Genomic DNA, 23,435 nt, shown 5'->3' on the forward strand with positions numbered 1-23,435 from the left:
ACACAAATTAATTGTCATACATTATAGGTTTACATGAGGAATAAGAAATGAACAACTTTGTCATTTCTTGGTAATACTGTTTGTATCTCTAAGAGCAAGGATGAGTGATTAGCATTATAATTTTTGTTAACTCTTGTAGAAGTTCTGAGATCTGAATGATAATTGATTAATTAGGTACTTTAAAAGTTAATGGAAAGGTGGATTATTTGGTCACACTTAAGCCTTATTTTTCATTCAATATATGCTTCCTATTGCTGTTATAAGAAGTCACCATAAACATTGTGGCTTAAAACAACACAAGTTTATTATCTTGCAGTTCTGGAGGTCAGAAGTCCAAAATTGGTCTCACTGGGCTAATACCAAGGTGTCTGCAGGGCCTTGTTACCTTCCAGATGCTCTAGGGAAGAATCTGTTCTCTTTCCTTTTCCAGCTTCTCAAGGCTGTCTGTGAGCCTGTGCTCATGGCCTGCTTCCATTTTCAAAGCCAGTAATGGCCAGCTGAGTTTTCCTTACATTCACTTTCTAACCTGAGTCTTCTGCCTCCCTCTGCCACATTAATTAACACTTATGATTATGCTGGGTTCCCCTGGGTAACCTAGGCTCATTTCTTTATTTTAAGGCTAGTTCTTTAACATGCCTTATTCTATTTGCTTCTTTCATTTCTTTTTGCCATGCAACATTCCCAAATTCCAAAGATTCGGATGTGGGTATCTTTGAGAGGTTACTGCCTACCACATAGGATAAAATGATACTGATAGCTGAAAATCTCTCCCATAAGTGATAAAAATTGGAAAAAAGAATGTTTCAGAAATTTTCTGTATATTTGTTCTCAAGAAAGTCTTTCTCTCTAGATGCCATTTATGTAAGAGGAACCTCATTGATGTTAAATGACTGAATCTATGCTGTGGAGACATAAAAACTCCCAAAGGTGTTTGATGGAAGTACTGGAATAGCAACATTGCATTCCTTCAGTTAATTATATGAAAGAAATTCCTTCTTTAAGTTATTACATGAAAGAAACTGATAGGTACAGATCTCTGTTTATTCAGTGCCATGTGGATAGGACAGAGGTTATTAGTCCAACTAAAAGTAATAATTGGAACAAATAAGAAATATTCATACCACCAATGTTTTATATTTGAGAGTCTAAGGGTACATTTCTTATTTCCTAAATCCATGTACTTATCTATAAAATAACAGAAGATTTAAAATATTTATATATATATATATATATATATATATATATATATATATATATATATATATATATATATAAAACAATTTGACATTATAGTCCAGGCTAAATATCTAATAATCTGAGCAATTTATTCTAGGTGGTCTAGTGCAGTTCTTCAGAAAGGATTTGAGATGTGGCCACACAAACACTGCACACTTCAAGTGGTTGAGTTCTGTAAAGAGACTGTTCCATTGACTCCTTTCAGAGAGCAATGTTAATTATACTGATTTGTCAAGCTAATGAATGGTGAGAGAGAGACAAGAGTAAGATTTGTGAACATCAAAGGTGGAGTGAAGTGGCCCACCCATTTTATGTGGAGGTGTCTATTTGTTCTCTAGCACTGCTTAAAAGGTATTTTATGCAATAAGATATATATCTTACTTGTCACTGCACATCAGACACTAACACAATCTTTAGTTTTTTTTGTGATATTTTTTCAAAAATGTACTACTGCTGGGGTCTGGGGATGTGGCTCAAGCGGTAGCACGCTCGCCTGGCATGCGTGCGGCCCGGGTTCCATCCTCAGCACCACATACAAACAAAGATGTTGTGTCTGCCGAGAACTAAAAAATAAATATATATATAAAAAATGTACTACTGCTATTGAAATGCCACCTATATTTGATTTGACAAATGATCAATATTTTCCCACTAACTACATAAAATAATATCTACTTTAAAATACAATTTTGATCACTCTTTATATCATTATTTATTCAGAAATAAGGTTGTAGTTTTATGATATTTTACCATATTCTAAATTGTGATATGGTTCAGTTTAAACCCTAAAACAAAACAAAACAAAACAAAAACAGAAAAAAAGAAAATTTGCTGTTAAGATTATTTTCTATAAAAAATTGTTATCTACTACTGCTTTTCAATACTGTAAAAAGTATTCATAAAATAGTTTTAGTGTAGCTTGTGAGTATTGAAATCACAAAATGATGTAAAATGATGTTATCTAGAAAATGACTTCAGTGAAAAACTAAATTTTCAGTTTATGGTTCATAAAATATTTTATGCCATATTTAATATTTTTAAAATAATTCAGTTGATATGCATGAAATTTTCAGGATTTTTGGTATAATTTAAAGCATATGTGTACTTTTTACAGTATTGAAAAGCAGTAGTAGAAAATAATTTTTTATAGAAAACATTCTTAATAGCAAATTTTCTTTTTTTCTTTGTTTTTGGTTTTGTTTTAGGGTTTAAATATCTAATTGAGCTAAATACTTAAAAGATGGCATTTTTTCAACTATAAGACTTAGTTACTTCACTAAAATAAATTTTGAAAACAATTTTCCTTTGAAACAATGTTCTCTTCCAGAATTGGCTTCTGATTTCATATCATTAGATACTACTAATACTATTATTGCTACCATGGTGATTATTATACAGCATTGTCTAATATATGTTATATTCATATTCATTTCTAGAGACTCTGTGGAGACTTGGAAATAAGTTAGCTCACCTGACCCTCCAAACAACCCTGTAAATTTGGTTCTGTTTTAGATTATATTTTATAAATGGGAAGATAAACACTCTAGCTTTTGATTTGAGAATCTCCATTATTAGGATTATGCCAGGCTGCCTTTTCAGTATCACATCTATTCCATGATTTAAACATGATTAAATCATGTTTAATCTTGACTTTATTTACATGAATTCTAAATTTATAAAGATCACTGGGAGAAACACGCAATTATTAGAGGATTTATTATTTTATTTTTATTTATTTATTTTTTACTTTGAGCAAAATATTTGTTATGATACTTAGACTTCTTGAAGAGTTAGGAGTTAATTGAAAGACTTTAGTAATTTTTCTAACTCTCTAGAATTTGGACAGTATATGATATGTGTTGTATATCACAAAGATATTTTTTCCTTATAATATATACCTACTAACCCTTCTTTACCCAACCTCGATTCAAATTTGGATTAGAACACTCTTTTAAATTGCTTATTTGACAACTGATGTAATGTTACTCTGCTTAAACCCATGGTGTTGGCTCAGGAGATTCAGCACACTAATTAATCCAACATAGTAATTAATTGAGTCACCATGCCAGATGTCAAATCCTTTTTATATCTTTCAAGTCCCCATCTTGAAATGCATTAGCAATATGCCACCTTCTGCAGGAAGCCTTTGCAGACCAGGCATTTGGATGTATATAGAACATTTCATGAAACATGGGCTATGTAGAAACACCAAACAAACTGATTTGACAAAAGGATATTCTTGGAATCCTATAACAAACTGAATACAGAAATAGAGTGTCTTTATCCCACTTTTTATCATCTTGGTAGATAATTCATGCTTTCAAACTTTGATGATAACAGAAGGTAGCATAGTAAATATATTCATTGGGCCAGTTATGGCCAAAATGTTTTGCATATTTTATATCTTATTTAGTTACTTTGCAACAGAAGAGAAGATAATATTTATCTCCCTTATTACAGAGGAGGAAACTGCTAAGTCAGGAAGCTAAGTAATTAGCTCAAGATCAACTCTGTGTGACTCCGGAACACATGGGGCAATCTTAGAAATGTCTAAAATGCAGGAATAATAATACTTAGCATTTAATGATTTTGTGAAAACTAAATGAGTTAGTATATCTTAGTCATCAACAAATATGAACTACTATTCATATTACTAGTCTATTATCTCTACAAATAGATCAATTGAATTCTGACAAGTTAAAAGCTCAAAAGACTCACCAAACTAAATAAGGAATTCTTGTAGACCTTGGAGTTAGGAAACTTTTTTTTTTCTTTTCATTCTTAATTTTAGTTATTTGCCAAAGGCTCTGTATTAGGATTCTTCAGAGGCAAAAAACTAGCAGGATGTGTGTGAATACAGGAAGACATTTGTAAAAGGAATTGGCCTATGCAATTATGAGGGCTAATGAGCCCAGTATGGGCTGGCAAGTTGGATGCCTAGGAGAGCCATGGTACTACTGAATTCTGAAGGCTGTCTGCTGGACAACTTCCACTTGCTTACAGAGGCCAATCTGCTTGTTTTATGCAGGCCTTCAACTTACTAGATGAGGCTCACCCATATTACAGAGGGTAATTTCCTTTACCTGAAGTTCACTAATTTAAATGTTAATTTGATTCAAAAACACCTTCTGAATTAACACATAAAATTAAACATCACAGGCTCCAAAGTGCTAGAATTACTTGTAATTTTCAGTTTTTCAAGTTATGACCTTATACCCCTGAAAGAAATGTTGGCCAGTTATTAAAACTTCTTTTCAATATCCCACTTCAGTGTTGAGGAATAACTTACTGTAAATGCTATTGTGGTGGCATAAACTTGATGTTTTGAAAATTCCTTGGATTTTATTCATTGAGAAAATCAAAGGACTACTGACAAAGAAGTTTTAAAAACCACTTCAAGTTCTGATTAATATCTGCCTAAAGGTATAGAGTGTCTACATTTATATATTGTGCATTTGAAGTTTTCCCATATCCTCTCAATGACAAAGATCCTTGTAATAAACTAAGTCTCATCTGTGCTCGCACATGGTAGTACCTAGTAACTATCAAAATGATTATTTGAAAAGATGATGTCTGGAATTTAAGTGGCATTTGCCCTGTCTTGCATTTCAATATGTCAACTGTGAGTAGTTAACTAGTCTGAGTGGATTCAGCAAACTGCTGGGATCATGCAATGTGCATACTTAATTATGTAGAACATAAATAGGAAGTCCCAGATTACTTACAACATAATAGTACACTCATCGTGACCTGTTAAATTCAACAAATGAAATTTAATAGAGAAATCTCATTTCATTCTATTCAATCAGAATAGAGCCTTGTTTTATTTTCCCACAGGGTGTTTGTGACATTGAATTCTACAAATAGGAAATATACATATAAAGGGCTCTGTAGACATTTTATTGACCTAATAATGAAATAATGCATGTATTAAACTGCATTTTAAAAATTTTCAACTACTTACTGTTATAGAAATGTCATTGAGGAAAGAATTAGAGACTCTTGATCCACATCATTGTAATTATTACACGTCTCTATTTCTCCCCTTCCAGTTGCACCTCTCCCAGTATTCATCTTTGATTCCATTTATTGATAGAGTCTTCCAAGTTTCATGCTGTAACACACGTACCACTTCCCAGGACTTGCTTCTATAGCCAAAGGCACTTTACTGGTAACAGCTATGACTTTTCTTGCCTACTTAAGGACATTTTCAAGCTTCAAAAGCAAACTGAATGCAAGCTGGGAAATTTGGAAATTCAGGGGAATTCATGTTCCCAGAGGTAATCCACAACCACTGATGGACAGAAAATTGGTGGGATCAACACCTTCTTCTTCACTTCTTGGTTAGAAAGTGAGAAGTGTTTTGCACTGTCTCCCTTGGTTTGCCTATGGAATTGAGTTCTGGCTTAATAATGCAGCCTCTAAGGGCTTCTTTCTCTTTCCTGTTCACTTCTACACACTTTTTCTGGAATTTTTTTTTATATAACTTCCCCAATAGACTACTTGTACTTGAATTGGTTGAGGACTGTTTCTGGGAAAACCATACAAAGACATCATATAAAATTCAATAAGGAAATGAATTTGAAAGCAATACCCAAATTATTAGTGAGACTCTGGAGGACATAGATTTTTTTGATCTTTACTATTCAATTTTGGACCTTTACCACTGGTATGTAGTAAGTATTCAGTTAATGCTTTTTGGTACAAATCTAACTCAGAGCCGGGTACACTGGTGCATGCTCATAATCCCAGCAACTTAGTGGGCTGAGGCAGGAGGCTTGTGAGTTCAAAGACATCCTCTGCAAAAGAAGGTACTAAGCAACTGAGTAAGACCTTGTCTCTAAATAAAATACAAAATAGGGCTGGGGATGTGGTGAGTTCAATCCCTGGTACCTGCCCCCACCCCCACCAAAAAAAAAAAAATCTAACTCAGTGGAATTTATTTATCAGGAACATTCTCACAGACTCCACCTACATCATCCCATCCCTACAAACTTAATAATAGAATTTGTAATTTTGCTGAGGCATGACTCTTGGTGGGATCTTACTTTTTGTTTATTGATGCTGACATTGTAAATATCTTCCTTCTTAATATTCATTTTAATCCCAGCCCAGGACTTCCACACTTTTATACTTCTCATCTCTCTCTGGGTCTTGGCTCTATTTAATTTAACTGTGTTGTTTCCCTAAACACTTCTGGTCTTTCTTCTCTTCTCGCTTTGTTCCCAGTGCCTCAAGGAGTTTATCCACTTGCAAAGCTTCAGCTACTAATTTACAAATGACTTTTAAATTAAATTTTTTTTTCTAACCTTGGTTTTTTTACCCTTTCTCTAAAATAGTACGTTTCAACTGTTTTGCAAACCTTTCCAGCTTAATTTCTCTAATTCAATGGTCACCAGGAGAGTTAATGACTGTCTTCCCAGATGGTCCATCTATTTTCTTCTGGATTTCCATTCAGTTGCCTTTGGTCCAGGGCTCTGCATCCCATCTCCTGCCTCTGCAGGGAGACCCTTCCATCAGTTATCCCCATCTTTTCTGCATTTCTGCATCTCCTCTCACAACTCTAATGTTTGTTCCCACTTGCAGTTGTATATCCCCCCAGGCCTGCTATTTTTGCCTTGAACTACCACCCTCTCATTTTTCTTCTTTTCAGAGTCCAGCATCTTCCAAGATTCTTTTTTTCACTTCAGACATCAAGACCACTAACTCCGACTCCATGAGTATCTGTTCCCTTCTTAATGTTCCTACTACCATTGCTTCAGTCTAAGCCTCCATCATAGCTCCCTTATCATTACAGTTCTTCTAATTTTTCTTTCTTCTTTACTTCTTGTAATTTTTTTTTCTTTAACCAAATCATAGTTGTCCTAAATAATACTAGTCACTTAACTCTTGTACTTAAAATCAACCTAATGGGCACATTAGAGCCCAAACTCCTTAATAAAACCTGAAAAAGGTCTTCTAGTTTACCTTCATAGCTTTTATTCATTTCCCAGTGTCAATGTAGACTTCCAACAGCCTGAACCACCTGTGGTGCTCAAAGCCCACTCTTTTCTTCTATCTCTGCCATCTCTGCTAGTCCATGATCCTGGAAAGCCCTGTATTTCTTTTCCTGCTCCTCTTAATCAGTAATTACAACTCATTCTTAAAGACCCTGATCAAGGTCACCTCCAAAGCAGACCTTCCCTGTAGCCTTCAGTGTGGGATAGATAACACTCCTAGGGTGGTTCCCTTATGTTCTGGGTTTACTAGGAAGAGTTCACTGAGCACATAATTGTAAGCTCTTGCTTTTATGGCTATCTCCCCAGCAGACAGCATGCTTCTTGTCTTTTATCTTTATATCCTTCCTAACTAGAACAATGCCTTGCTTACAGTAGAGCTCAGCAAACAACTTTCAAGTTAAGTAATTCTTTTCTTTCATTTTTCTCCTTTCAGTAGCTGGGGATGATGTGTGCCTGTCCTTATTCACCACCCTTACATCTTCCCTGAGATTTTACCTTCATTTCTATTTCTAAGTGGTCTTGCTTATGTGCCCAGTTTGCAGTACTTACCCCAGTGCTGTCTTGTGCCAGTTTTATTTATTTATATAGTTATGTTGTTTTTATGTTAATCTCATTTAAGTGAAAGGTTCAGTAGGGCAGGATAACTACATCTATTTCTTCAGGTTTTACTCAATAAAGTGATATGCCCATGATGGTCTCTAGATTAAATATTGACTAATTTCAGTGTAAGATTTGCAACCGTTGGAGGCAGTTAGGGAGGAGAAGGTGTTGAGTCATTGAGGCAATTATGATTTGTTTACCACAGAGTCAGTCTTAGATCCCTCACTATAACATGGGTGAAGGCCAAGAAGGTGTTCTGCTATACCATGCTTTCTGTGAAGTCTCATCCAGCCTCACACTTTCCAGTGACAAACCATCTGGGAAATTCCATCTGTCTCTGCTTGGAAACTGAGGTGGCAGTCACCCACTGTGAGCAATTTTCTATTAACTTCTTGGATAAGATCAGTCAGATTTATACTGAATTGATGGGAGCCGAAAGAGCAGGGTTGTTCCAAGAGAAGACAAATGTACTGATTCCTCTAATTGGGCTTAAGCCAGTTTCATTCACGGATGCCCTTAGGTTCTAGTAGTGCAAGGACTTATAACCTTTTTAATTGTACCCTGTTCCTCTTGGGAAACGTTGGTGAAATACATTATTGATGGAGGTTGTAGATTTGTCCCTCAGGGAGGGCAACATGCTTGCTGGCTTCTCTTATACTCTGCTATGAGGATAGTTAATGGAAACTGAGTGGAGTGGGAAGCTGCTCAGAGAAGACATGAAGGCAAGACGTTTAATACATCAGAGCCTTGGAAAATGATGCCTCCACCTGGTTTCTAGAATTAGAGTAGGATTTATTGTTGCTGCTGTTTTTTGTGGAGAGGACGAGTACTTGGGTGAGGGAGGAAGTTAGCATGGAGGCCCTAGTAATCAAAGACATCCTGTAGAATGTGAGGCTGAAAGGAAGAAAAACAAACAACAAAGAATTATTTCACAGTTCAGATCTGTAGAAACAAACCAAGGAGGTCAACTGCATATTAATGTGAAGGAACTGGAAATATTATAATAAAGGCAGAGTTAAGATGTTGACAGTGGATGGAATTAGATAGTCGTCAAGGACAATAATATAAACTAAAAACAAATTGTGCCTTTCCTGATAATTAGTAAGTGCCTCCAAAATGCATCTCCATCTCTCTTTGAATTACTTTTTCTCTTGAAATAGTGGAATCTTTCCAGGTTTTGCACATTTTGACTTGGATTTGAAAGTTAAGAACCCAAAGATATGATTCCTTGCCATGTATAGAAAATTTTACTTATGGGCCTAATATTTCTTCTGTATCTAAAATTTAAACTTTTTGCCTTTGGATTTTCACATTTGGCTAAATCTATTTACCTATACTTTTGCCAAATCTGCATTTTTAAAAAAGTATCTTTTTTTTCTTCATGTGAGATCATTCAGCATTCCCTTTTTCTAGAAACCCAAGGAGAACTTTTGTTGAAGATAATCTCATAGAATTATCAAGGTGAATATTAGTGTAATGCTGTCAATTAATGTCTTCAAGGATGAGGTCTTCAAATCATCATAATGTGATAAAAACTGCTTTACTGAAAGCATGTGTCTGAACTTGAGATTAATGAAGAGCACTACCTTTCCCAAAGAGTATAAGCATGTATTGGTTTATATTAGAAGCTCTCAGTGCAAATATTTTATCAGTGTCCTTTTCATGAATTTTCTTCATATGGGTCCCACTGCCACTGTCCTTTATCTCTCTACTTGCCAATAGCACTTGGCTTGAAGTGGGGTGGGAGGGACAGACACATAGAAGATGGGCTTCCTAAGGGGAATTGATCATCATTTTAGGTAGTGAGGCCGTGGTTTTCAAAGCACATGGTATGGTTTTCATAACATAAATTATAGAATATAAAGCTTAATAATATTTTACTTTGCTGAAGGGGAGGATAAAAATGAGGAAACATTGTGAGGAACAGTTGTTTGAAAAATTGATCAGAACTGTCTTCTGTCATTTGTTGATGTAGCTGGTGTGCCTTTTTAAATCTACTTGACTTTTTGGAAGAATTACCAATTTACAATTATTTTTTAAACAGTTAGTTGGACATTGTGCATTTACCTGTTATCTGCATGGTTTTGATAAATATCATTCTAATGTTGTGAGGATGGAGTTGCAATGTCGGCTCAGCATGATAATTAATACATTCAGTAACTTGGAGATGGTACTGTGAGAAAGTGGATGTAGATGAGTATTCCTTCAGTTTGGTCTTAAAAACCAAAACTACCTAGGGATAATTCTGTCAAACTCTCATAACATATTGGACTATTTTTTAAAATATTATCAGGGGGTAATTCCAGGATGGCCTTAACCAAGTATCATAATTTACCTGAAGCTTTCAGTTGGCATCAATCATCCTTGTTATCATAAGAGGTTTTCATGGTATAAGCAAGTTACTGACCCTTTCCAAGCCATATAAAGCTCTGTATGAATGCTGCTTGATGGTCCTGAGGCAAGCATTCTTGTATATATTTCTAGTAAGAGAAAAATAAAGTAATATTAATTATATATATTTGGAAATTATTTGAGAAGTTCTCTTTCAGAGATTAACATATCTTTCATTTGCTAATTAAAATATTGAACTTAAATATTACTATTCCTTTATTCTTACTTTAGTTTTTCACATAAAACTGATTGTGTTTTCTTGATTCTAATCATTGTGTATCTTCCATGCCATTTTATGTGTCATATTACTCTCCATTTTAAAAAGTTGGGAAGCTAGGGTTAAACATAGGATTATGTATACATTGTGTGTGTGTGTGTGTGTGTGTGTGTGTTTTCCATGCTCTCTTTAGTCTCAGGCTGTGAGGGTCAGAAGTATGAGCATAGCGTTTCTATGTATCTTCAGCATAGTGTCTCTCACAAGGCTGCAGTCTGGTCAGAGCTAGTGCTCTGTGTTATCTGAAGGCTCAATTAGTGGAGGATCTGTTTACAATCTTGCTCAAATGGCTGGTGAATTCATTCCTGGCCCAGTGGACTTCATACTGCATCTCAAACATGGCAACTGGCGTCCCTCTGAGCAAGGGAGTGAACAGGAGAGGGAGCCCAAGACAGAAGCCACAGTCATTTTATAACCCAATCTTAGAAGTTAGCATCTCCTCCCTTCTGTTGACTAGTTTTCATTAAGTCTAGCACATACTGAAGGGAAGGGAATTAAACTAGGGCTTGAAATCAGAAGGCAGCCATGATTGGGGGCCATCTCAAAGGCTGTTTACCACAGAAGGTAATTTATATAAATATTTACTTCACCTCTAAATGGGGAAGAACCTCAAAATACTAAGAACAATGGGGAAAAATCACTTAATAAAATTCAGTTAATTTGTGCAAAGAAAATAAATCATAAGCTTTAAAACATCATAAACAAAATCAAAGATTAATAACAAAAGACATTTATGATAAAGAGATATTTTATTCTTATTTCTGAAGGTAAATATAGTTTGACATATAGATGATCAACAACTTCTTAATTTACTTAGATATGAATCTCACCAATAACAAAAGGTATGTTAAATACATGAAACGTTGGTTTTTTTTCCTGTGTCATGATATGTATATCATACATATATATGATATTTTACACAAAATCTAATGGAAATTAGAACTCAGAAGCGGTTTGCTGGCTGTTTCTTCTCTTTCAGTAGTTTTGAAAAACATATGCTAAATACTATATATATATCAAAAGTGGGAGAAAAAACATTGGAACCATCCCATGATGGGGTCGTAATCTCCTGATTCTAGTCCTGACTGTTATTACCCAAAGTGACTGAGCTATCTTGGGTAATCACACATGCTCTCACCGTTTCCTCATTTATAAAATAGAGGTTATTATACCAGTCCTACATCATAGAGTTGTTGTAAAATTATATAAAATTATATGCATTTAGTCACTTTGAAAAATACACAGGTTGTTACACAAACCTAGATTACATTTTATTATGCCTGTGAATGGAAAGTAGATTATTCATTCCTTTAATTCCCCAGCAGTGCAACCAGTCTCTTCACTTCTGTCCTCTGTCTTAACAAGCACTTGAAGTTGTCATCCTGTGAATACATCTCTATTCCCACATGCACACATGTATTTAAACACACATAGATGCACATATTTATTGATTAACTAGCATGTGCATTCTGAGAACTCATAGCCCAGAGAAGTGTGAGGTATGTATTGAGAGTATTTATCATCTAAGAAGGCAATCACCACAGAAACAGAGGGGGAAAAAAAAAAACACTTATTTTTTTAAGAAGAGAAAGAAAGGTTAAGTGGCCAAACTGCTTTCTGAATTATCATGCCTTCATTTGTATTCTCTTTTTGTGGGAAGTTTTTCTTTAGAAGGCATTTCTCAGGTGTGTGATTAGGGATCTCCAACAACTGGAAAAGTAATTTACCCCGTGTGAATCTCTTTTGAGGTAGGTCTGTATTTTAAAAATGTTAACTCAATTTTTTCATTATTTATGGCATTTTTATAGCTCAGTAGCAAAGGGAGTGAATCAGGCCATCAAAGGCAGATATGGGTATACCACGAAACATGATGAACTGGGGACAGAGTTTGGAAAAGCAAAGGCATTTTGCATGCCTTAAATTTTACCATTTATTAAGAAGTAATTTATTTGTCCCCTCACTGTCCCATGGGTAGGAACAATGAGCATTATCTTGTGGATAGGAGCATCAGTGTCTCTCAGGTTTTGATTTAAATCTTTGATGTGATATTATGACCTTTTCCACTACTTTTCAGGAATATGTAGCATATCCATCCATGTAAAGGTATCAGTGACGTCCCCATATGCATCTGAGATAAACATCAGGGTCCAAGGACATGCTGAATCAACTTTCTATAGGAACAACAACAGCTAAAAATGTAACACTTGCCTACATGAAAATTGTTCAGATGTGGCGAAAGAAAGTTTGTCCCCTATTGCAATATTTCAAAAAGAAATGTTATTCCTGTTGCATTCCTTCAGAACTCTTTGAAAATAACACAGGTCTTTAAAGGTAGCAAACACTTGCAGAGGTGCCCCCCATCTCTGCTGGTACTTCATGAGGAGAAGGGCGAGGAAGGAAGACTGCACAATGAAAGCCGAGCAGTGGGTCGACTCCGTTACTTCATTAATCAAGTGGAGGCATTCTGAAAAATGTTTCTCCTTGGTTGCAGCCATCTATTTTTTGGTGTTAATCTGCGCCCTGTGGCAGGGTTTTGTGAGAGGAAACAATGAGCAGTTGTATCACCCCCCTTCCCCCCAATTGTTGTAGCCCCTGTCAGAAGGCTCCGAGGATGATGCAGGTCTGTATCAGCCAGATAAGGGAAAAGAGGATTCAGAATAGCTTTGGAGAGACTCTGTGGGGGTAGAGAAAGAGAGTGCCGTTTTGGACTAGAGGAGCCGTGGAATACAGCAGAGGCCCTTAATGGGATCCTAAGGCTTCAGTGCCAAGCCTTCTGCTGCTTCTCAAAGATTTTCAAATGAAATATTTTGATGGTACAATTCTGTGACTGTCAGAGGGGCTGAAGTTCAAGATGCTGTTTTAAGTCATTTGCTCCATGATCTGTGATTAGTTAATCTAGGCCAAAAAGACACCACACACACACACACACACACACACACACACACAAATGCGTACACAAACGCGCGCGCGCACACACATATAAAAACAACCTCAGAAATCCTCCCTGAGTATGTATGAGGTCACTTTTAATGTGCTGACAGCGACTTTTCAAGACATTATCATCATGAGCCCTATAGGAGTGGTCAGTACTTTTCATATACTGTAGGTTCCTGTTTTATGACTACATGAAATATGAAACTGTCTTTTATAATGCTGATTCCATTTTGGCAGGCCCTTGGATCCGCATATGGTTCAGTAAATCTGTTTTGGAGCCCAATGCACCTTTGTTATCTATTGGGATTTTTGGAAAGGAAATAAATGTGTTATTTTTTTTTCTTCTGGATTAAAAAATACACATTAAATGTTTCAAAAACAATTCATACAGCTAAGAGAATTCTAGTGAGTTTTAGAAATTGATCTGCTTTCCCCAGAACAGCTAAAATAAAATCATTCTTATCCATGAAGAAAAAAAAAATAAGGACAGCTAAAACTCCTGCAAAATAGAACCAGTGTTTTATAGCACACAATAATAATATATACAGAGAGCAATTAACAAATGAGGCAAAGAAAACTGACATCATGTTAACATAGTATTAACTTGAAGCATCTTCATTGTAAAACTGGAGAGCTTTTTTTTTTTTAACCCCAATCTACTATTGGTGTTTATAATAAAAATACCTAAACTACCAAGTAAAAACAAAGTTATTGTCAGATGGATGAGTGATAGTCAATGACCTCACGTACCATGGATGGTACAGTGCTTAGCTGGGAAAACTTAGCTGCCTAGACCTGAAGAACACCCCTGTGCAAATCTGGGAGGCAGAGAGAAACTCCTTCTTCACCTGGAATGCCCTCACATTAATAAGTTTAAATCATACTCTTAACTTTTGGTTAAAATAATATCTCTTTGAAAATAAGAAGAAAGATAGAATAGAAGAAAAATGACATATTCATCAGTGTTGTTTTTTTGTTTTGTTTTGTTTTGTTTTAGTATCAGAGATTAAACTCAGGGGCTTTCGACCACTGAACCATGTCCCCAGCTCTATTTTGTGTTTTTATTTAGAGACAGGGTCTCACTGAGTTGCTTAGTGCTTCACATTTGCTGAGGCTGGCTTTGAACTCTCGATCCTCCTGCCTCAGCCTCCTGGGCCACTGGGCTTACAGGCATGCATCACCATGCCTGGCACATCAAGTGTCATTTTGAAGCATGACTTTTTCTTAAAAAAGTTCTGGAAGGATAGCGCTACATGGATTATAATTTTTTATTATCTTTGCATGTTTTATATGGTCATACATTTTTTCCTTAATGTTATTCATTAAATAAACTTGTTAAAATAGACACAGTCTAAATATTGACCTTGGTTATGTCAGGGACTGGATAAGAGTTGGGACAGACCTGCTTCAAACTAACTAATCTTCTGCCATATCACATGCATTCTTAGTGGTGGTTACCTCCATCTTCTCTACAGTCAAAGGAGAAGGTAGGAAATAATTATTTTATTATTTCGTAATTATTTTAACAGTCTTCCCCTGCTACATCTACTAGCAGTTAAATGACTCAAATTTATTCCTTTCTCTAATGTTAGATAATTGTGGTAAAAGTCTTGAAGGGAAACTTGATTCAGTATTTATTAAGTATGTACTGTAAGTCAGGAACTCTGCTAAAAAGTGGGGGCACAAAGGTCTGAATTCTCATCAAACAGAATTACTTCTTGTATGATTATTTAAATATATCTGAATCCTATCTATAGCCTTTATATGCTGCTTTAAGCAAACCTAACATAAAAAGTTATATTCACACAAATGCAGTCATGTGGATGTGCACAGTGTCTCTCTCTCTCTCTCTCACACACACACACACACACACACACACACACACACTGAATGGCTGCTTTTTAGGCCCCAAATTAAGATAAGAATAAATTTAATTTGTAAATCAAAGTGTTGTGGAGTAAAGCACACCTCTGTTGCTGAAAAAATTACATGCACTTCTCTGTATTTTTCTGTCATAAACAACATTGTAAATCCCAATAATGTTTCTATCATTGTTCTGATAATTTCATTATTTTAGCTCCTGTCAAAAGCCAAAATTAGCAATTTATCAAACATATCTTATTTACTCATAATAGGTACACATACAAAAAGTATAGAATATTTATGAATCGAAATCTGTAGAATTAAAAATGTTGTTTATAATTCTTGACCACCTAAAACATTATAAGAAGATCCAATGTAGTTTAAATGGTAAATATGGTGAGAGAATAAAAAATAAATATGAGAAATGGAAAAAATACACAAGCAATAAAACTCAAGGTATTCTCTCATATTATAGCCAGCCCTCGGTATTCATGGGTTCCTCACCCATGAGTTCAATTATCAATGGGCCAAAACTACTTGAGAAAAAAAATGACATCCATACTACACATATAAAGACTTTTTTCCCTGTCTTCATTCCCTAAACAATAGAATGTAATAACCATTCACAAAGCATTTACACTGAGTTAGGCATGTTAAATAATCTAGAAATGTTTTAAAGTACATTTGAGAATATGTGTAGGGTATATGCAAATACTGTGTCATTTTATATAAGCAACTTGAACACTCATGAATTTTGATATCTTCGGGGAATCCGGGACCAATCCTCTGTGGACATTGAGGAATGATTATATTTGATTTTCTGTGAGTTTTCATGTCTCTTTATTGTGCATTGTCCATGAGCATAAATTATTAGAAACTGTTTACAACCTTCACTGAGATGATATAATAAATACTTTGTAATTATACAAGATTCAAACAATTTCATTGATTTAGGGCTGCTAAATTTTATTTTTAATTTATTATTCATCACCAGAGTTAAGCAATAGAACTAGACATGCTGTAATAGCACACACCTGTAATTCCAGCAGCCTGAGAAGCTGAGGCAGGAGGATTGCAAGTTGAAAGCCAGCCTTAACAAATAATGGAGGCCCTTAGCAACTCAGTGAGACCCTATCTCTAAATAAAATATTAAACAGGGGTAGGGTTCTGTAGTTTTCATTGTATAAGTCTTTCACCTCTTTTGTTAGGTTGATTCCCAAGTATTTTATTTTTTTTGAAGATATTGTGAATGGAGTGGTTGTCCTCATTTCCATTTCAGAGGATTTGTCACTGATATACAGGAATGCCTTTGATTTATGCGTGTTGATTTTATATCCTGCCACTTTGCTGAATTCATTTATTAGCTCTAATAGTTTCTTTGTAGACCCTTTTGGGTCTGCTAGGTATAGAATCATGTCATCTGCAAATAGTGATAATTTAAGTTCTTCTTTTCCTATTTTGATGCCTTTAATTTCTTTCGTCTGTCTAATTGCTCTGGCCAGTGTTTCGAGAACTATGTTGAACAGAAGTGGTGAGAGAGGGCATCCCTGCCTTGTTCCAGATTTTAGAGGGAATGCCTTCAATTTTTCTCCATTCAGAATGATGCTAGCCTGAGGCTTAGCATAGATTGCTTTTACAATATTGAGGTATGTTCCTGTTATCCCTAGTTTTTCTAGAGTTTTGAACATAAAGGGATGCTGTACTTTGTCGAATGCTTTTTCCGCATCTATCGAGATGATCATATGATTCATATTTTTAAGTCTATTGATGTGGTGAATAACATTTATTGATTTCCGTATATTGAACCAGCCTTGCATCCCAGGGATGAATCCTACTTGATCATGGTGCACAATTTTTTTGATATGTTTTTGTATCCGAGTGGCCAGAATCTCACTCCATTCACAATATCTTCAAAAAAAATAAAATACTTGGGAATCAACCTAACAAAAGAGGTGAAAGACTTATACAATGAAAACTACAGAACCCTAAAGAGAGAAATAGAAGAAGATCTTAGAAGATGGAAAAATATACCCTGTTCATGGATAGGCAGAACTAACATCATCAAAATGGCGATATTACCAAAAGTTCTCTATAGGTTTAATGCAATGCCAATCAAAATCCCAACGGCATTTCTTGTAGAAATAGAGAAAGCAATCATGAAATTCATATGGAAAAATAAAAGACCCAGAATAGCAAAAACAATGCTAAGCAGGAATTGTGAATCAGGCGGTATAGCGATACCAGACTTCAAACTATACTACAGAGCAATAGTAACAAAAACAGCATGGTACTGGTACCAAAACAGGCGGGTGGACCAATGGTACAGAATAGAGGACACAGAAACCAATCCACAAAACTACAACTACCTTATATTTGATAAAGGGGCTAAAAGCATGCAATGGAGGAAGGATAGCATCTTCAACAAATGGTGCTGGGAAAACTGGAAATCCATATGCAACAAAATGAAACTGAATCCCTTTCTCTCGCCATGCACAAAAGTTAATTCAAAATGGATCAAGGAGCTTGATATCAAATCAGAGACACGCCGTCTGATAGAAGAAAAAGTTGGCTACGATCTACATACTGTGGGGTCGGGCTCCAAATTCCTCAATAGGACACCCATAGCACAAAAGTTAATAACTAGAATCAACAAATGGGACTTACTCAAACTAAAAAGTTTTTTCTCAGCAAAAGAAACAATAAGAGAGGTAAATAGAGAGCCTACATCCTGGGAACAAATCTTTACTCCTCACACTTCAGATAGAGCCCTAATATCCAGAGTATACAAAGAACTCAAAAAATTAGACAATAAGAGAACAAACAACCCAATCAACAAATGGGCCAAGGACCTGAACAGACACTTCTCAGAGGAGGACATACAATCAATCAACAAGTACATGAAAAAATGCTCACCATCTCTAGCAGTCAGAGAAATGCAAATCAAAACCACCCTAAGATACCATCTCACTCCAGTTAGATTGGCAGCCATTATGAAGTCAAACAACAACAAGTGCTGGCGAGGATGTGGGGAAAAGGGTACACTTGTACATTGCTGGTGGGACTGCAAATTGGTGCAGCCAATTTGGAAAGCAGTATGGAGATTTCTTGGAAAGCTGGGAATGGAGCCACCATTTGACCCAGCTATTCCCCTTCTCGGTCTATTCCCTAAAGACCTAAAAAGAGCATGCTACAGGGACACTGCTACATCGATGTTCATAGCAGCACAATTCACAATAGCTAGACTGTGGAACCAACCTAGATGCCCTTCAATGGATGAATGGATAAAAAAAATGTGGCATTTATACACAATGGAGTATTACTCTGCATTAAAAAATGACAAAATCATAGAATTTACAGGGAAATGGATGGCATTAGAGCAGATTATGCTAAGTGAAGCTAGCCAATCCCTAAAAAACAAATGCCAAATGTCTTCTTTGAAATAAGGAGAGTAACTAAGAACAGAGTAGGGTCGAAGAGCATGAGAAGAAGATTAACATTAAACAGGGATGAGAGGTGGGAGGGAAAGGGAGAGAGAAGGGAAAATGCATGGAAATGGAAGGAGACCCTCAGAGTTATTCAAAAGTACATACAAGAGGAAGTGAGGGGAAGGGGAAAAATAATTTAAGGGGGACAAACGAATCTCAGTAGAGGGAGCAGAGAGAGAAGAGGGGAGGGGAGGGGAGGGGAGGGGGGATAGTAGAGGATAGGAAAGGCAGCAGAATACAACAGACACTAGTATGGCAATATGTAAATCAATGGATGTGTAACTGATGTGATTCTGCAATCTGTATATGGGGTAAAAATGGGAGCTCATAACCCACTTGAATCAAATTGTGACATATGATATATCAAGAACTATGTAATGTTTTGAACAGCCAACAATAAAAAATTAAAAAAAAAAACAGGGGTAGGGATGTGGCTTATTGGTTAAGTACTTCTGGGTTTAATCTTGTATCAAAAGAAAAAGCAAAAGAAATAGAGTGGTTTAGTAGAAATGTTATTGTTATGCAGTATTTCTAATATTTGCTGCAAATCTTACATACCAATTGGGTGTAGGGGAGGGTACTCCATCTTGGAATGCTATATCTCCTGAAGACTTCAGAAAGAAAAACACATCACCTTGTGTCAGAGGGTTTTACAGTATCTAAAGAAATAGGCAATCTACTGTTTTAGTTGCATCTTGATAGTTTTCCAAGTTATCTTTTCCTAGTGTATACTCAGTTATCTTGAAGTTAAAGAAAGGAAATCACTGAAAATAAGAAAACATGCAGTCCATTTTAACTAATAAGTTACTACAGTCTAATAATTTTACCGTATTGTTTTGCCTCCAATTTTTCATTAAATGCATTGCGATGGGAACACATTTGGTTTTTAGCATCAAACAATAGATAATATTTGTAATTTAAAAGTCTCTCAGTAATTTAGTTCTGCTTTGCAGATGTGAGTCATCTCAAAATCTATGTGTTCTATATTGACCAACTGTAAAATGATAGAATTTTAAAAACATTTTTATCTAGTGACCTAACATGGTGAAAATACGGGGTTTCATGGCCACTTCACCCAGACATTAGTGCTAATACTAATAATAATACTAGTTTCTCTACAACACTTTGAGAAGAATGCTGTTTATTGAATGCAGTTAAATATACTAGGAAATCTGATTTAAAAAAAAAAGAAATTCCTTCTTAACTCCACAGGCATAAATGACATTTTTATAGTTTCTGTTGATATTTATAATGCTCATTATGACTTTAACAATCTGATCCTAAATCAGGGTGAAGTTTGCTATAATTCTATGGGCTTTTATTTATGAAACTGAAAACGAACCTTCTTGAATATTTTCTATGAAAATATTCATGTACTTACTCTACAGGGCTGGGGATGTGGCTCAAGCGGTAGCGCGCTCGTCTGGCATGCGTGCGGCCCAGGTTCGATCCTCAGCACCACATACAAACAAAGATGTTGTGTCTGCCGAAAACTAAAAAATAAATATTAAAATTCTAAAAAAAAATATTCATGTACTTACTCTACACAATACCATGCCATCTGAAATAACTAGAGAAAAATTTTTAAAATGACGATGTAAGTAAATATACCATGCTTTTGAAATAATATTTCAGTACCTATATTTCTGTCAAATTCTTGGAATGACCTGCATTGACTTTAAGATACAGCAAAATTTCTGGATAGGATTCTATCCATTCTTTATAAAGAGATTGTCTTGGTTTGAAACATTTAGGATCCAATATGGCTGTTCTTAATTTGTCATTGAGATTAGAATACAGAAAATTGGGTGAGAATGTAAAAACTAGCCTTAAGCTTTTTAGAAAGAATTTATTTAATGAAGTAAGCTCAGATCCCCAAATTTCTGCCTCTAAATCTTTGCTCCCTCTTTGGAGACAGTATCACTGATTTATACGGATTATCGTCTTTGGTTACCGTGTAAGGGAGTTGAGAGGTGGAAGCAGAGGGATTGCATTTTCAGGAGGCCACATGTGTACTCTTTGATCTGAGGTACAGTGTGCCTCAGGGAATAAGTTCAATCTTGATTTCTTTAGTCAATCATCCACTATCAGGTACCACTGCCCTGATTAGCAGGCTGAAGAGAAAGAGCATATCGTGGGTGTGTGTTACAGAGATGAAAAATAGTGATGAGCCTGTTAGCAAGAGAGTCAGCCCCTAGTTTCACTATTCGGCATTTGCTTTCTCTGCATAAATCCCCTTAGTGCATGAAAGAACAAAAATTGGTATTTCCATGTACCTTTCCACAAACTGATGATTTTTTTTTTCAGATAGGAGTTTCATTTCTTTGTTTAATGCATTACTGCAAAATGGAAACTGGTAAAGAATTTGCTGAATGCTTCACATCCTGATGGTACTTGCTACTTGCTACTCTATAGAAGATGTTCAAATCTAGCTGAGCTGCTTAACATTCCTGCCATCTGTGAACCAGCCAGTGCTAGCTAGCCCTTGTGAGGTGCTCAGCACCACACCTGTGCTCTCCCTGCCTCTTAATCATGTATTACACAGATATAAAATGTTTCTTTAGACCCAGAAGGACCTCAGTACCTATCCACTGCTGATCATGATATTCCTTGTGAAACATTAGGGTCTGTGGATTGTCTGAATTGTCTCCCATGTATCTTTTCTACTTTGGTTAAAGTGAAAGAGAGACTGTCTCCAGAAATAGAAAGTTATATACTGATGACAGATATACTAGTATCTTTATGTACATATTTGGGATTTCTCCATGTGTATCTTAAATTATAGTATAAGGCAAAGATAGAAGCTAGGAAAAAAAGACCAAACAATGAGTGATTACATTCTGTATCTTAAGTCTTTGCTATATTTCATTAGTGTTATTTCAAAAATGAAATTACTGAAAAATAATTCTTACAGAGGGTTCTTATAGGAAGTATGCAAGGTACAGATGCACTTGTATCATAAATATGTCTGGTATGCTCATGTCCACCTGAAATTATTTACTATTGCATTTGACCATGATGATAGAACCATTTTGATAAGGTTAAGGTCAAGGACTGTATTTTTTTTTTTTTAGACTAGATACAAAGTGTACAATGTTCCATTTTGCTTTACCAGGTTAACAACTAGTAGCATTTAGGGTCCTCTCTGTACTACTGCTTTCTGAGATACATTCATCCTGGGTGATTATCTAAAAGATTTCAGCCCCTATAATTAATCACCCATTTGAGAAGAGAAACACATACTAAGATATAGTTTGGCTTTTTTCTCCTTAGAAAAATCTGGACAGAGTGTGAATAAGAATAATAACAGTGCTAGTAGTAATTTTAATCATGTTTATATGTACATACACACATACATATCACCAAATAAAGCATCTTTTTGATCACATTTACTAATTAGTATTCTTATATCATTTGCTTAACTTTAAATATTGTTTATTAGTAGTAAGCCAACACATATCATTTGTTCTATCTTGTAAAAGAAGAGTGAATAGAAACCAATGCAGAGCTAAATATTAAGTTTCTAGCAAAAGCATTTTTGTTCTATTAATTATTTGGACTAATGATCACTAGCATCATTTTCCATGCAAATATTTACTTTATTGATGAAACAAACATAAAAATCTCAGTAAGTAGCAGTGGATATATTTAATAGACTTTCCAGAAGATGAGATCTACTAATGCCACTATGACTATTAGTTGTCATTAAGCTTACAAAAGCATCCTGACTTTTGTGTAGATTGCTTGATACTTTGTTGTGAGCTTTTGTGTATCTAGGGCACTGGGTCTAAAAAATGAATGAATTGGTGCAACACAAGAATCATAAATATAGAAGTTGAAAAACCTAGTTTTAAGCTATTTCTGCAATAAGATGCCTTATACAGTATCCTGAGAATATACTAAAGTTTGGCTGAGGACTTGGAGAATATAAACAATTTTTTTCTTTTTCTATTTATTTATCCATTGAACTGAATCCTGGTAGACTGCAGATAGCAAATAGTAAATACATTCATCTCCTTTCAAGAGTTAGAACCAACTTGCTTATAAACACTCTAATTAGAACAAAGCATAGAAATAAACTCAATGCATATAATGGGTCAAAAGACGAGAGAAATGTGCCTTTGTCAATAATAAAGGGGTGTGTTTTTCTCTTCCATGATCATTGTGCTAAAACCATTCTTCACTTCCTATTCACATAAAATCTAGTATTGGAATTTTTGAAAAATAATATGAGGAACACCTACTGCCTTAAACTATAATTCTTACCAACCTTGTTTTATCTTACTCGTTTGTTTAGACCTCCACCAGGCCCATTCCTTCCTGTCCCAGGATCTATTAATGATAATTACTTTGAATACCATCCCCATCCTGTGATACCGTCACATCTTTGTGAGAAGATTGTGATCTTATCCCAGCCAATTCTGTTTAACTCTGACACTCCTTCTATTACAGTGGGGCCTAGATAAGATCATGCCTGTTAGGATCAGACATTAGTTGGAATCAATATTTGAAAATGTGCCTGTTTTTGCTTAATAGTAAAGTTAGTGTGATGGTTGAAGTGAGAGCATTTGTTGGACGAGATTGTACAACTTCATCTTGTCAAGGGTTCTTTCTAAGACTGTATACTCAATAGCACAGAATGAGGTATTAGGG

General features: G+C 35.4%; 1 protein-coding gene across 2 annotated transcripts in view; it reads left to right on the top strand.

The window, feature by feature from the left end:
- Window positions 1-23,435, top strand: part of Zfpm2 (zinc finger protein, FOG family member 2) — a 427,487-nt gene that overhangs the window by 209,952 nt on the left and 194,100 nt on the right. The gene's annotated exons all lie outside the window — the stretch shown is intronic.

The sequence above is a fragment of the Marmota monax genome, unplaced genomic scaffold (genome assembly GCF_021218885.2).
Source record: "Marmota monax isolate L192 unplaced genomic scaffold, Marmota_monax_Labrador192_F-V1.1 WCK01_AAM20220418_F8-fsc00003, whole genome shotgun sequence".
NCBI classification, from domain to species: domain Eukaryota; kingdom Metazoa; phylum Chordata; class Mammalia; order Rodentia; family Sciuridae; genus Marmota; species Marmota monax.